General features: G+C 48.7%; 1 protein-coding gene across 1 annotated transcript in view; it reads right to left on the reverse strand.

Annotated features, from left to right (window-relative positions):
- The window catches only part of STON1 (stonin 1), a 267,354-nt gene that overhangs the window by 94,967 nt on the left and 157,669 nt on the right, over positions 1 to 14,718 (reverse strand). The gene's annotated exons all lie outside the window — the stretch shown is intronic.

Raw genomic sequence — 14,718 nt, forward strand, 5'->3', positions numbered from 1 at the left:
GTAAGGCTGACCTCCCATTGGATAACACTAGTTTACCATATTACATTTAATAAAGGACACATTCAGTTTCAGAGCAGCTAGAGAAATATTTCAAAGGTTCATATAAATAATAGTTTAAAATCCAATTTACTGGTAAAGTCTTATTTAATATTACTGTTTTGGAAGTTACACTTTTAGAAAGTTGTCATTTTCCACTCAAAACTTTGTTTCGCTGCCAGCGTCCAATGTCACCTGATCCCTAATGGCTCCCCTGCAATGTATATGTATTGCTCAAAAACAGTGGACAAAGCGTCTTGAGTGTGGAGTGATGTTTACCTACCTTTGGGAGGATGACCTGGGGACAGTGACTATGATGTGACTAACTTTAAAAGAGACCTCTTCTGTCACAGGCAGCTGTGGTTAACACCCAGACTGGCCCATATTTTATCCAGCTAGCCAGCAGGCTCCAAACAAAGTGGACCAGTTTTTGACATTATAGTGACAGGTCTGCTGCAGATTTACATATAACACTTAAGGTGTAATTCAAAGAAGGGGGGGAGGGTATAGGAGAGCTAAATAGCGTTTGTATATTCACTATCTGGCTGCTGAAAGCGCAGTTTTTGGTCTACAAGACTTCTCTTTCTCTGGGTTTCTTGGGGATACAAGGACTGCCTCAAACTAAATGTTGGTGTTCGATATTGGAGGACTTTAGAAGTACCGTAGTAAAGTACACTCCCCACAAACCCCTGGCTCTCAGAGTCAAAGAGTAGTGTGGCTGAAGACTTATGCTATTTTGAAAATCTCTTACGTGGGTAGTGTTAGTCCCGGTAACCTTCACCCTAATGGTTAGGGCATCCCCAGGAGTCATTCCTACTCACTAGCTTATGCCAGGCATAAATGTGGCACCTCCAGGCACTCACTTCAAAACACTCTGTGGCCCTCCGAAGAACAGAAGAAGGACTGTCCTGTTGACTGTGACCTAAGAAGAGCCCTGAAGGCTAGACCTGCTCTCCCTCTTCTACCCAAGACAACGAAGTGGGCTCCTAGGGTTGTAAGTATGACCTCCTGTTAAAGCTACAGAGACGTAACACGCTACAAGAGGCCTTTACCTGCCACCCTGCTAGTCTCTAAGTGCTTTCCTGAGGTCCTGGAGGCATTAGAAGTGTACTCCTGAGGTAAATTGGAACTTAAAGTACTAAAGTCAGTCAGTCAGTCAGTCAAATGTCTTTGTTTGGTCATCAAGTGACCATAAAATATACAATAAAATACAACCATACATATTATTGTAATTTAAACATCTACAAACAGCTAAAAGAATAAAAATTAGAAAAAATCAAAATAAACACTTTAGCATCACAAATTTCGAATGAAGAAAGAATTCAAGATATATTGTCTGATCCCAAGCGTGTGGCACGTTGTATAAAAGTGGCAACTGAAACACATAAACTAGGTGCTGACAGTGTTTGCAAAACACCTTAGCAGACCATTATTGCCTAAAATTAGCTTGTTTTAAAGAAGGTAAAATGAGCACCTTACTCAGTATAAAATAAAACTCACAGAATAGCATAAAATACACGTGCTTTGTGCAGAATGGCAATGCCATTGGCAAACAGGTAAATTTTTAAAGTATGTGCCTTGCACAGGGGAGGCCACAAAGAAATGTACAATATTCAACCTCAATCTAATCAGCAGAAATCTATGATTTAAATTAGAGACACAAAATAAATAGGGCTCAATACCAGAACTAGTGCAAATCAAAACATGGGTTGAATCAGTGGACATCTCAAAGACTATAGACAGTCTTTCATTTGCGCATTTCGTCAAAAATATTTCCCTTAATGGTTTGGAAATGCCAGCAGAATAAGTAGTCAGGTTTTCAAAGAGATCAGGTAAGTTGAGACTATTACGGGCAGTATGAATATACGTTACAGTGTTTAATTTGAGCCAGTGGTGTCCGGTTCTCAGCACCGGTAATTAATTGTCAACTCCAGCGCTTAACACAGTCTGCCCCATGGTTGCACTGTTTGCCTAATTCAGGGATGAGCACAACAACAATAGTTTCTTAATTCACTAAACATTAAAAATAACTAATACCTGCTGCCCAAACCATTCTTGTAGCTTTGAGTGCCTGGAATAGTGTGAACGGTCACATTTGTAGGAGTGTGATTATTATGTGTTGTGTCGATACTGTCAACGGCAGCGCGGAAGGGACAAGCTGCAGTGGCCTCCTGACGTGTGACCTGACATGTATTTTACTACAAATGAAACACTGAAGATACCCAAGGGATTGAAAGAAGTTTCATTCTTGGTCCATACCTCCAGTCATAACTAAAGTGATTGTAACTTAACAAGATTGTTTATATAGCCAAACCCTACTTCTGAATGGCAGATAAAAGTACTAGTAGTTTTCGGCACGGCCAGCAGTCTTTTAATGAAGCTGTTCTCAACCCTCAGTAAACCAGGATGATCAATAACTCCCCATATGCCTGCTCTGTACATAGCATTAGAGCAACATGTTGCCTTATAAATTGTCAAACGTTCTCTGATAGTTTTTTTACTACCTAATCTGGAGGGACAACAGAAGACCGCCTCCGCGCTCTTGCAAGGGCCGCAGCTCTAGTTGTTTTCAGAGGACCCGAGATAAGTTTAGAATCAAACAAGATTCCAAATTACAGATATGAGGGAACTGTACTACTTTTCGGATTGTTAACAATGAAAGCCGTAGCTTTCTTTTTCCGGAAACCATGGACCATTATATGTGTTTTGCTTGATTATTCCTGAGGTCTAAAGTTAAGCATGAAAATGCAGAACTGATCTAGCATTCTCTGTAAACCGATTGCAGTCCTAGCTAAGAGAACTGTGTCATCAGCATAAATCAATGCTGGAACACTGCAGTCTCCTATCCGCGGGCAGCAAGGCTTAATTTGTATTTTTTTTTAAAGTAAGTCCCAGTGCCCTTGTCGGGAGGCTATTGCAGCTTGCACTACCCATTGGCCGTGCGAATGCTGCCAATGACAGTAACTTCGAACCATCACACTGCTACCAGTGTGACAGTTCAGATTATTTGACGCCCGCAAAGCAACAAGGATAGCTTTGGTTGTAGGAGGTCGTTGGATTTATTGTACATTGAATAAATAAACATGTGTTGTTCTGCTGATCTCATAAGTGCCAGTGTTGCCAAATAAGTGCCAGTGCCCAGCACCGGAAACCAGAGGTTCAAGTTAAGCACTGGCGGGTAGTCAACACTAAGATGTAACAAGTGTTTCTCAAGACCATTAACATATGTGGTGAAAGGGCCTGACGTACACCTGTGGCTAGCTTAAAGGCTTCTGTTGTCTGCTGTCCATTGGCTTCCGTTGTCTCCGTACCAGGCAGTGGCGTAACGAAATTTGTCGGGTTTCCCCTGCAAAGTGCATGGAGGAGGCCCCCAATGCACTGGACCCAGTTAGGAGCTCTCAGGCCCACCTGTTCACAGTGCCGGAGGGGGACTTTTGGCCACACTCACCTGGCTCCTGACCACCACCGCAGCCACAGCGCTGCTCTGCAGCAAGACTCACAGGGCTCCCTGCTGCCTGCCGCTCCGGGGAAATCGCGGCGAGGCAGCACATCGGGGACTACATCCCCCAGCAAGCCTAGCGCCAAGGAGGCGTGTTTCCTGTCCCGCCCCCGGAGGTGCGCTTAAGGACAGCGCGAGCCCCGGGGGAGCGGGGGACTTTTGGCCACACTCACCTGGCTCCTGACCACCACCGCAGCCACAGCGCTGCTCTGCAGCAAGACTCACAGGGCTCCCTGCTGCCTGCCGCTCCGGGGAAATCGCGGCGAGGCAGCACATCGGGGACTACATCCCCCAGCAAGCCTAGCGCCAAGGAGGCGTGTTTCCTGTCCCGCCCCCGGAGGTGCGCTTAAGGACAGCGCGAGCCCCGGGGGAGCGGGGGACTTTTGGCCACACTCACCTGGCTCCTGACCACCACCGCAGCCACAGCGCTGCTCTGCAGCAAGACTCACAGGGCTCCCTGCTGCCTGCCGCTCCGGGGAAATCGCGGCGAGGCAGCACATCGGGGACTACATCCCCCAGCAAGCCTAGCGCCAAGGAGGCGTGTTTCCTGTCCCGCCCCCGGAGGTGCGCTTAAGGACAGCGCGAGCCCCGGGGGAGCGGGGGACTTTTGGCCACACTCACCTGGCTCCTGACCACCACCGCAGCCACAGCGCTGCTCTGCAGCAAGACTCACAGGGCTCCCTGCTGCCTGCCGCTCCGGGGAAATCGCGGCGAGGCAGCACATCGGGGACTACATCCCCCAGCAAGCCTAGCGCCAAGGAGGCGTGTTTCCTGTCCCGCCCCCGGAGGTGCGCTTAAGGACAGCGCGAGCCCCGGGGGAGCGGGGGACTTTTGGCCACACTCACCTGGCTCCTGACCACCACCGCAGCCACAGCGCTGCTCTGCAGCAAGACTCACAGGGCTCCCTGCTGCCTGCCGCTCCGGGGAAATCGCGGCGAGGCAGCACATCGGGGACTACATCCCCCAGCAAGCCTAGCGCCAAGGAGGCGTGTTTCCTGTCCCGCCCCCGGAGGTGCGCTTAAGGACAGCGCGAGCCCCGGGGGAGCGGGGGACTTTTGGCCACACTCACCTGGCTCCTGACCACCACCGCAGCCACAGCGCTGCTCTGCAGCAAGACTCACAGGGCTCCCTGCTGCCTGCCGCTCCGGGGAAATCGCGGCGAGGCAGCACATCGGGGACTACATCCCCCAGCAAGCCTAGCGCCAAGGAGGCGTGTTTCCTGTCCCGCCCCCGGAGGTGCGCTTAAGGACAGCGCGAGCCCCCGCGTCGCGGGATCGCGCGCGGGTCGGCGCCCGGGGCTAAGCCCGGGCAAAGGGCGGGCCCTCTGTGGCCCTCAGAGGACCCGAGGAGGACGGGGCGGGCCACCCCACTTGGCCCCATCACTGAAGCAGGTACTCAAAACATTTGTCATTTGTCCCTGACCCGTTCTGTGTCTTGTTCGTAGGAGCTCCTGCTGTCCCAACAATATGTCTATTTGGGAGGAGCTGAATGCCTGGTGTGGCACAAACTATGTCCCTAACATATCAACTCCGCCCACAGTTGGCAGAAACACTGACCCTACAAACCACCCTCCCCCGGAAGTACTTTTCTCGCCTGAAACGACATCCACTCAAGCCAACACGCTGCCCCAGGCCCTATTCACAAAAAGGAACATCGAGGAGATTCCAGCAAATGTTGATCTAATGTCCTGTAGCCCCTCATTACCCCCCGATAACTCAACTGTTTTAACGCCGCATAAGGTGGGGGCCACATCAAATGACTCTGTTTCCCCCTTCCAATCGACCCTACTGGCCCACATTGAACGATTGCTGAATGCGGCCCTATCACCCCTGGTCACAAAAATTCAGGATCTGGGAGAAAGGTTGTCCAGCGTGGAAAAAATAGTAAAAAGGATTAATCCATTAAATGCAAACACTGCTCCCCCTTTATGTTATATACCCTCCACCAACCATGAGAAACCTAAGTCTACAGAACACAGGAAAGCACGACCAAATGATTCCTCTACCAGCAAATCCATTCCAAAAAGTTGTAAGATTACTCCCAAACCAACTTATGTACCTTTAATAGCACCTAGGATTCCTCTTGAAAGAAGGCCCCGAATTAACCTACCCCCTGAAGCCGCCCCCTACGTGACCGTCCTCTCTGGGGTGCCAGAGCTTACTCAGGGCAAATTTGAATCAAACCAGGACCTGCTGAACAAAGCCATCTTCTGGCTTAATAACAATAGACCGCTGCCACCTGACCTAGATGGCGGAATTCTGAGCGTCAGGAGGGTGGGATGGCTGGGCACGCTGCCCAAAACCTTTCCAGGAGATCTGATTTTAATTAAATTCAAACACAGGAACATTGCCCCCTATCTAAGATCTTCACACCCCAAAACTGGAGATGGCCCTATTTGTATCTGTGATTTGTTTGACTTTTATCCTGGCCCCAGAGTATCGAACTATAAAATCAGTTGAAAGGGGGGTTCCTGTGTACCATGCGCTTTTATTTTTTACAAGATTGTTTTTAGCTTGGTTTAAATAGCCGGATTTATTTTCCCCTTTTTTATCTTTCTTTTAAAACCTGCAACCAATTGTGTCTCTATATATGTATGTATTTTTTCTCTGCTGCTTTTATGGTTTTAAATTTAAAAACCGAATAAAGCTTGATTTAAAAACCGAATAAAGCTTGATTTGATTTGATTTGATTTGAGTGCCGGAGGCCATCCCCCCGCACTGCAGGGGCTGCAGTGGCTATTGTTACTATGCTGACCACCAGGGCCAAACCTCACACTAGCCATCACTTCTGAATGTAATTCCCTCAGAAAATTGACAATACTTGTATCAACCCCAAGTTCGGTCATAATGGCCCAAAGTTTGGATTTATTAACCGAATTGAACTCTGAACTCAGGTCCATGAAAGCTAAGTATGTCTTGCCTTCCTTAGCCACTGTATATTTATTTATCAAGAGATATAAGTTGAGGCATTGCTCAATTGTCCAGAGACCAGTGCAGAGACCAAACTGCAAGAGGATGTTTTTCTCATTAGCTAAAGTTTGCAATCGCTCTAACAAAATCCTACCCATTATTTTAGCGGTAGAATTAATTAATGATATCTGGCGATAGCATTGTGGGTTCCCTCCACATCCTTTTTTGAAAATGGGTACAATGGTCGCGTGTGGCTAAACTTTAGGGGGCCCCTTCTTAAAACATTTACACAGCCTTCAAAACCTTTATCAGAAGAGGGGAATACAAAGGCATATTGGCCTTAAAGAGGTTTGCAGCAATCCCATCCTGCTCCAGGGCTTTCCCTCCTGGGCATCGGTTAATAGCATCTGTGAGATCATTAATCTCTATCTCTAGGCCAGTAGAGTGCAAGCGGGGGTTGAAGGCACTGTGGAAGAGTTAGCCTCTGTTTTCATGGAAAAGTAACCCTCAGTGAGGGCAGAGTACATCTGAGTGAAATGTCTCACCCAATATTTCAATGAAATCACAGTATCAGGGCCAGTATCGTGAGAGTTCTGAAAATAATTCTTTTTTAAGAGTGCTGGCCATTAATAGAGTGTTATAAGCGTCCACTCTAACTTATAATTTTAGGTGTCTCCTGCCTTAAATTGCCCCTGCTTCAACTGAAGTCAATGGAGGAAACCTGATTTGTTTTCTTTTTTTTTTTCACAACAAATTTTTATTTTATTGATCAGGTTAAGGCATATACACAGCTCTCCACAGTCAGGAGATCACTGCCAGATATCAACACATGTCTTAGTATCTCACAAACCCAATCAAAAACAATCCCCCTATCCCCCCCCACCTCCCACAGCTACCCAGCAACCCACCTACCCACCCCTTCTCCCTACCTAACCCAGCACACGTAATCACAGTGAGCCTCTAGTAACTGTTTGCATTAAGCTAGGAAACATGCGCCTCCTTAGGCCTGGAGTCCATCGTCCAAATCTAGACCATCGTCAGGTTCTGCTGGAGGCTCCAGAGTTAAACCCCTATACTCCGCCCACCTCTTCCAAATTTTGTAATGTTTTCGGGGGCATCCTCTGGCCTCAAACACTGGGCGCTCCAGCCCCATAAAATAATCCATCCCTGCCTTCCATACGTTCAGCAGGGGGGCTCGATCACTCTTCCATGCTTGTGCCAAGTCCCGTTTGGCCACGACAAGACTCAGCAATAAGAGGTGGCGCTTGTAGGTATTCCCCCCACGCCCTCCAGCACATGGAGAAGGCCCAGTCGATGAGTACGGGGAAGATCCCATCCCAGCACCTCCGACAGACAGCCCCATATACCACCCCAGAACCTGGTCAAGCCAGCACAAGACCATACAGTATGCAGCAGAGTACCCATCTCAGCTCCACATCGCAAACACTCCGGGGATCCAATCAAACCTGCTTTCCACAGCCTCTCCCGTGTATAGTAAGCCCTATGCAGATATTTAAATTGGACTAACCTGAGACGTACCGCAATAGCAGTCCCACGCAGGGACTCCAAAGCCTCCCTCCAATCATCCTCATCCAGGGGTCCGACGTCCCTTTCCCAGGCTTCCCTTAATGTAAGTAGGGAAGAGGAACAATGAATGACTAGGGTTTGGTAAATACGTGACACCTTCTTATCCCCGAGGTCTCCCATGAAAACTTTCGCTTCCAGGGGGCTGAACTCCGGCAGCGACTCCAAACCCACTAAACTAGGCTCAAGCGCGTGGCGAAACTGCAGGTATTTGAAAAATTGGGTCTTAGGCATATGGAACTCGTCCCTAAGCTCTTGGAACGACTTGAGGGCTACACCGGTCATAACATCTCCCAGCGAAGAGATCCCAATAGAATCCCATCCGCTAAACCCCGCTAGCGAGGCCAATGCGGGGAGTCGCCCGTTATTCCACAGAGGGGTCTTCGCCGTCAATCTGCCCCACCAGCCCATGCGACGCAACGCCTGTCGCCAAATCACAAAAACCACTTCCGTGGCACAGGGCAACCGCCTCCGTAGTCTGGCCGAGTAGAAGATCATGTGCAGCGTGTTAACACCCATCAGCGAGCGCTCTAAGGCGTAAGCCAGGTCTCTTCTATATCCGTACCACCATTCATTCAGCACTAACATGTGGGAGGCCTGGTAATAAGACAGCACGTCCGACGTTGCAAGACCACCACAATATGTGGACAGGAAGCAGGTACACAGCGCCACTCTGGCAGCTCCCCCAGCCCACAAGAAGCGACCCAGGACAGAATTGACTTGCGGGAACCACTGAGGTGCGACCAAGTGCGGATGGTTCTGCAGCTGATACAAGAGGCGCGAGAGTGCGATCATTTTAAAGATCGCAGACCTACCATATATAGTAAGAGGCATCCGGGACCACGATTTAATGTCCGACTGGACCTTCTCCCATACCGGTATCACATTGCGCTCCCAAGAGATCGCCACGGACTCGGACAGGAACACGACAAGATACAGCATGCCTCTGGCCGCCACCTGTAAGGCTGATGCCCAAGAGCCCGCACACGCCCCGTCACCCAACACCCACAGGTTGGATTTACGCGGGTTAAGATAAAGACCCGATACCTTGCAAAATATACGCATAATTTTCAATACCCGGGGGCCCGATCTATCCAGGTCCGTGAGGAAGAAGAGGACATCGTCCGCATAAAGTGCGATCCTGTCAGTGAGTCCCCCATACCACCTGAAGCCCCGTAGCTGTGCGTCGATTCGCACCCAAGAGGCCAGTGGCTCCATGGCCAGCGCAAATAAGTACGGGGACAGCGGGCAACCCTGACGGGTCCCCCGACCGATGGGAAACCTCTCTTAAACCGCCCCGGAGTCTCGCACGGACGCCGTAATGTCAGTGTATAGCAGCTTGAGATACGAAATAAACACCGGTCCCAGGTTAAGATGAGGCAGGAGCGCAAATAGGTAGGTCCAACTCACAGAATCAAATGCCCTATCGATATCTGCCAACAGTAGGGCTGCCGGCTCCCCAGTGGCCCCCATCGCGTCCACTGCCGTCTGCGCCCGAATAATGTTGTGCCGTGTTGCCCTGCGCGGCATAAAGCCAGCCTGGTCCGGGTGGACCAGATCAGCCACGTAGGGGAGAAGACGATTCGCCAACGCCTTTGCCAGCAACTTAGCTTCAATGTTGAGCAAAGATATAGGGCGATACGAGTCATGTCGGTCAGGCGGCCTACCCGGTTTCTGAAACACCACCACTTCAGCGTGGCGCCAGTCAGCTGGCAGCCGACCCAGCTCCCAGCGCGGCCCTATAGTGGGACCCCAATTGGAGTTGGAATTTCTTGTAGACTTCACACGGGAAGCCACTCGGCCCGGGTGCCTTCCCTGTGTTGAGCTGTCCCAGCGCATCACCCAGCTCCTCCGCCTTAAGAGGGAGGTCCAATACCGCTTGCGTCTCGTCAGAGACGGCCTTCGGGGGCAGGTCAGCAAAAAATTTATCGACCGCATCGGCCGGAAGGCAATCCTGCGGCGCATATTGCCCCGCATAATATCGGGCAAAACTAGCCGCCAATTCCACCGGGTCCGTTATCGTGACACCATCTGCATCCGTGAGTCCCGGCAGCGTAGGTGGCTGCAGGGTACGCTGACACAACCTATGGAGCATAGTACAGGACTTGTCTCCCCACTGATATACCTACTTCGCGTGGCTAGCCACGCCTGTCGGGCCTCATCCAATGTATATACAACAAGAGAGGAAGGGAATAACGGCTACTCTCCCACCCCTTATTTAGATACCTATCATCAACAAAAGAGCGCCAAAGGAACTCCAGTGAAACCCTATATCACGGTGAAAAACAACACAAAAATTACCTAAGATGTAAATGGTCATTTAATTATATGATTGGAAAAATGGAAAATTAATTATTTACTAAAAGAACCCTCACTCACCCTAGAGGTGACATGCTTCATCATGGGGTTCAGTCACAGGGGGGGCCGACTATCCCCACCTGTGTGCTACCACGCATGCAAGTGCAGCGGAGCCAGTATTGGGCAATCGCTCCCCGCATGTGATGTACATATTCAGCCTGCTGAAAATGCCATGAGGACGTCCTCCACCGAAACGGTTGTCTCCTCCTATGCAATTCAACATCCACGGCTACTGGGGAGTGGTCAGACAACCCCCTAGGCAAGATACCTGCCTCTCGCACCCTACTCAGAAACGCACAGGGCACAAAGACACAGTCCAGTCGCGAGAAGGAACCATGCACAGCAGAAACATAGGTATACTCTCGGGCCTTAGCGTGCAAGTGTCGCCAAACATCCACCCAGCCCAACCCTTCCACCATCGCACTCAACCGGGTGGGGGTAGCAGCAGTCAGTGTCCCTTGCGGTCTCCGACGGTCCATACTCATATCCATCACATCATTCCAATCTCCTCCCAGCACTGCCAGGGACTCCGGGATTTCCGCCCACACCGCAAATAACCTCTCGGCCAGGGACCACTGCAAGGGGGAGGGGCATGTATACTCCCAAACACAACAGGTTCCGTAACCTGATTTGTTTTCTAAAATGTTCCACTTTCCTGTTCTAAAATGCCGGCATGTATGATGTAGTATTCCTACAATACAATGACTCTTAGTTTGATGTTTGCGTATACACACTGATAAGAGTCAGGAGAGCTGAGTGCACACTGAGGAAACAGTGCAGTAGTATTTGCCTGTTGTCTCTAAAAGCATAAGCAACTCATACAGAAGTCATCTTAATTCAACCCATTTGTGAAGAGGAGATACCCAAAAAGAATGGAGATTCAACGTAAATGGAGTTTTAAGGAGTAAAAAGTGTACATAAAAGGAGTCTGCATCTGTTACCTCAGGCTTGTAGGGTTACGTCTGATTCTATTCTAATTCTATGAAAGATATTTTAACTTTGAAAACTTTGTCTAAGAGTAACTGTTTTACAAAATTGTTTGTTTAAATTGGAGTAAAATAAAAAAATTCACTTTAAAGTTTAAACGAGGTAAGAAATTTACAATAAAAACAGACCACAAACTCTTGAGAGAAGTTTTTCTAAAGAAAAGATTAGATAATGTGTCGAGTAGGATAAGTAAGTCGGTGATAGAATTAAAAGAATATGATTTTGAGATTGATTATGTACGTGGAAGGTGCAGTGTAGTGGCAGATCGCTGTTCAAGGTTGGTGATTGAGAAGAAGTATAAAGAACAGCATGTGGATGACTTTGGCAAAGAAGATTCGAGGGCATGTTTGATTGGGTAAGGAGCCATAGATATGTAAACATGGAAAAGTGAAAGGAAGCACTGTATACTTCGACAAACTGTGAAATATATAAATAATGGTTGGTTGTACAGGAGATTGTATAGTAAAGGATCTCGTGGAGTGGTGTGGCTCACTGGTTAGAGGCGGCAGACCCGAGAGCAGAAGTCGGCCCGGGAGTAGGGTTCAATTCCCGGCGCGGCAGGGTCGTGGACCAGGGTCGACAATTCTCGCCTCGGTGCCTACTCTAACCTGGGGTCCAACTCGGCAACTCTGAGCATTAGCTTGCCTAATCTCCACAACGGCCCCATCAACGCCGGGGATGCCTGGCTCCACCTTGGGGATTCCCAGTGGGCACACTCCCACAGGGAAAGCCAGGACGGGTTCCCCCGCGGTATACAGCGCCGGGACACCCCTTTGCTGGGGCAGCTGTGCGCTTTACAAGTATACAACATTTAACATTCTATATGGGATGTAAGAAGAGAGCTATCCGAAAAGCAAGGACTGATTTCTAAGAAAACTTGATTAATAACTCCAGAGACTTAGAAAAAATGAATTGATATGGACATAAAAGACACAAGGGAATATGTAGGACAAAGGAAAGACTTCTAATGGATTGTTGGTGGCCTGAGACAGACACACAACTTGAAAGGAAAGTAAGGGTGTGCATGGAATGCTGTCAAAGTGATAATATGAATAAAAAAAGAGAACAACCAATGGCGAATCGAAGATTACCAAGTAGCTATGGACATAGTGTGACCATTACAAGATGTGAGTCAGAGAAAGAATCTTTTGGTTTTAATAGACACATTCCAAATAATCTGAGCTAACAATCATGAATGAAATAGACATCAAGAGAGTAAGTAAGCTTTTCATTGAGAGCTCTATTTGGGAAGTGCTTCCTAATTCAGTTCTGACCGACTATGAGGTCCAGTGCATGTGTAAAGAAATTAAACAGTTTTTAAGTGATAGAGGTGCCACACACAAAGTATGTTCTCTCTATCATGGGAGGTGTAGGAATCTACACATATGGCTACGTATGATGAAGTGCTGTAACCCCCTATCAGCGATGTGAGAGCTGTGGGGTTGTCTGGACCAGTCTGACACCTGGGATTAGTTTACAGAGGCTCCAGTTAGAAAGACCATCCACCAGAAAAAAATGTTACCTCAGGTTAGAAATAGTTTCTTTAATACAATATAACTTTAACCTACATTAACACTTTTAATATAACATTCAGCAGTCGGGCAGTCAACTGTAGTTCATAGAGGCTGCATAATAATTGCATTTTACTGCTTGACACTGTTTACACTCACCTAAGGCAAAACTATTACGGCTCATGTCCATCACCCATTACTGTACCAGTCTACACAAATAAACCAACCATTACGAACTGAACAGGTGTGATTTAACTGAAGAAATCATTCCACACGCCACTGGACAAAGGAGGACTTTAATTTAGTCCACCATTAAGTCCACAACTACAGTGGGAGGCCATGATCCTCAACACTGGAGGGGTGTCGAGGGTACAGACCGAAAGAGATACTTAAAACAAATGTACTCACCCGCGTTTCGCTCTGCCTTTTCTTCTGGAGTCCGCTCAAAGGCACCTCATGGAGCAATTTCTGCAAATCCTGATGCTGCTCTCATGCTGCAGATGAGTAGCATGACAGCAGCGTCAGGATTGGCTGGAGTGGGCTGCCTTGACGCTCTAGCAGGCACAGGAGGTCTGTGCTTGCTCTCCACCCAGCTGTCCGAGACAGCTAGGTGAAGAGATTTACACTGCGCAAGTCAGGATGGCCGTCACAAGACAATGGTAATCACTACAGTAGCCAACATGTAAATGAACTCCGACTGACCTAACAGATTCTAAAGTCACACAGCCACAGCTCATCTTACCAACCTACACCACCTTCCAACTAGAACCAGTCCAAATCACAAGCCACAGAAAATGTCATATCATGATAACTCAACCTCTAGTCTGTGATGGAGGCCCCAGAATCACATGCTGAGGCATTACCAGACAGCCACCAATGCTAATTTACCAAACTCATGTGGACTATTTAAATACAAACAACAGAACATTAAGGAGGGGTATGGGTTTAAAGGATAAAGAGTTACTGCAATACCATGGTTTATGGATCAGTTACGGGAGGCATCAATTATGCAAAATTATATTAAAACTTTTCAGTAGTTCAGTAAATAAATACCAAATGATTCAGTACTTATTATGCTGAATCTTAAGAACTTCACAAAAATATATAAGTAGGAGGGGCGTGGCTAGCAGCCAATGATGGCGGCAGCAAACTAGAGAGGCTCCCGGAGTAAGGCGGCTTCCCGCATCAATCCGCATGCCTATCCGCTCAATAACGAACCCAGACGAGGTGCCTCGGGTCCGGTGACCGAACGGCACTTGGCAGAGATGTTTTGGAGCAGCGGTGCCCCGGGAACTGGTGGAGAAGACGACGTCCGTACGTGGCCTGGTGACATGAGCACAGCGGCGGCGGCTGGTTTGGATGCTGCCCGGGCGGAAGTGGGGCCTCGACGGTGTTGTCGACCGGAAGTGCCCGTAGTGAGTACGAACCAAGGTAAAAAGGCAGTGAGAGTCCGAAGCCCCCGCAGATCGTCTAAGGGCTAAACGTATCGCTCCAACGATAAGACCTAGCTGCGGGTAACGGCGACGCTAACGGCAACCGAAGCTGGAAAACAAGTGCGTAGATGCCGCCATTTTATATTACATCCGCCACTGTGGGCACAAACTTTCTCGACTGACCGGGCTGGGCGGCCTGTGCCGAGGTCTCCGCAAGCCCTAAGTATACCAACGCAATTAAAGAAGGGGTGCACACCCGACTGTGAGGATCCGGCCCAGAAAATCCCAGCTACTGTGTGGACGAGGCGCCGCTGAAACTCGGGCGGCCCCGTCGACCACTCGCCGCAAACAATCCCTTGGTAGAACATCACCACAGGCTGCGTGCAACAGTGCTTGAACTC

Source organism: Lissotriton vulgaris, chromosome 6 (assembly GCF_964263255.1).
Source record: "Lissotriton vulgaris chromosome 6, aLisVul1.2, whole genome shotgun sequence".
Classification (NCBI taxonomy): Eukaryota; Metazoa; Chordata; class Amphibia; order Caudata; family Salamandridae; genus Lissotriton; species Lissotriton vulgaris.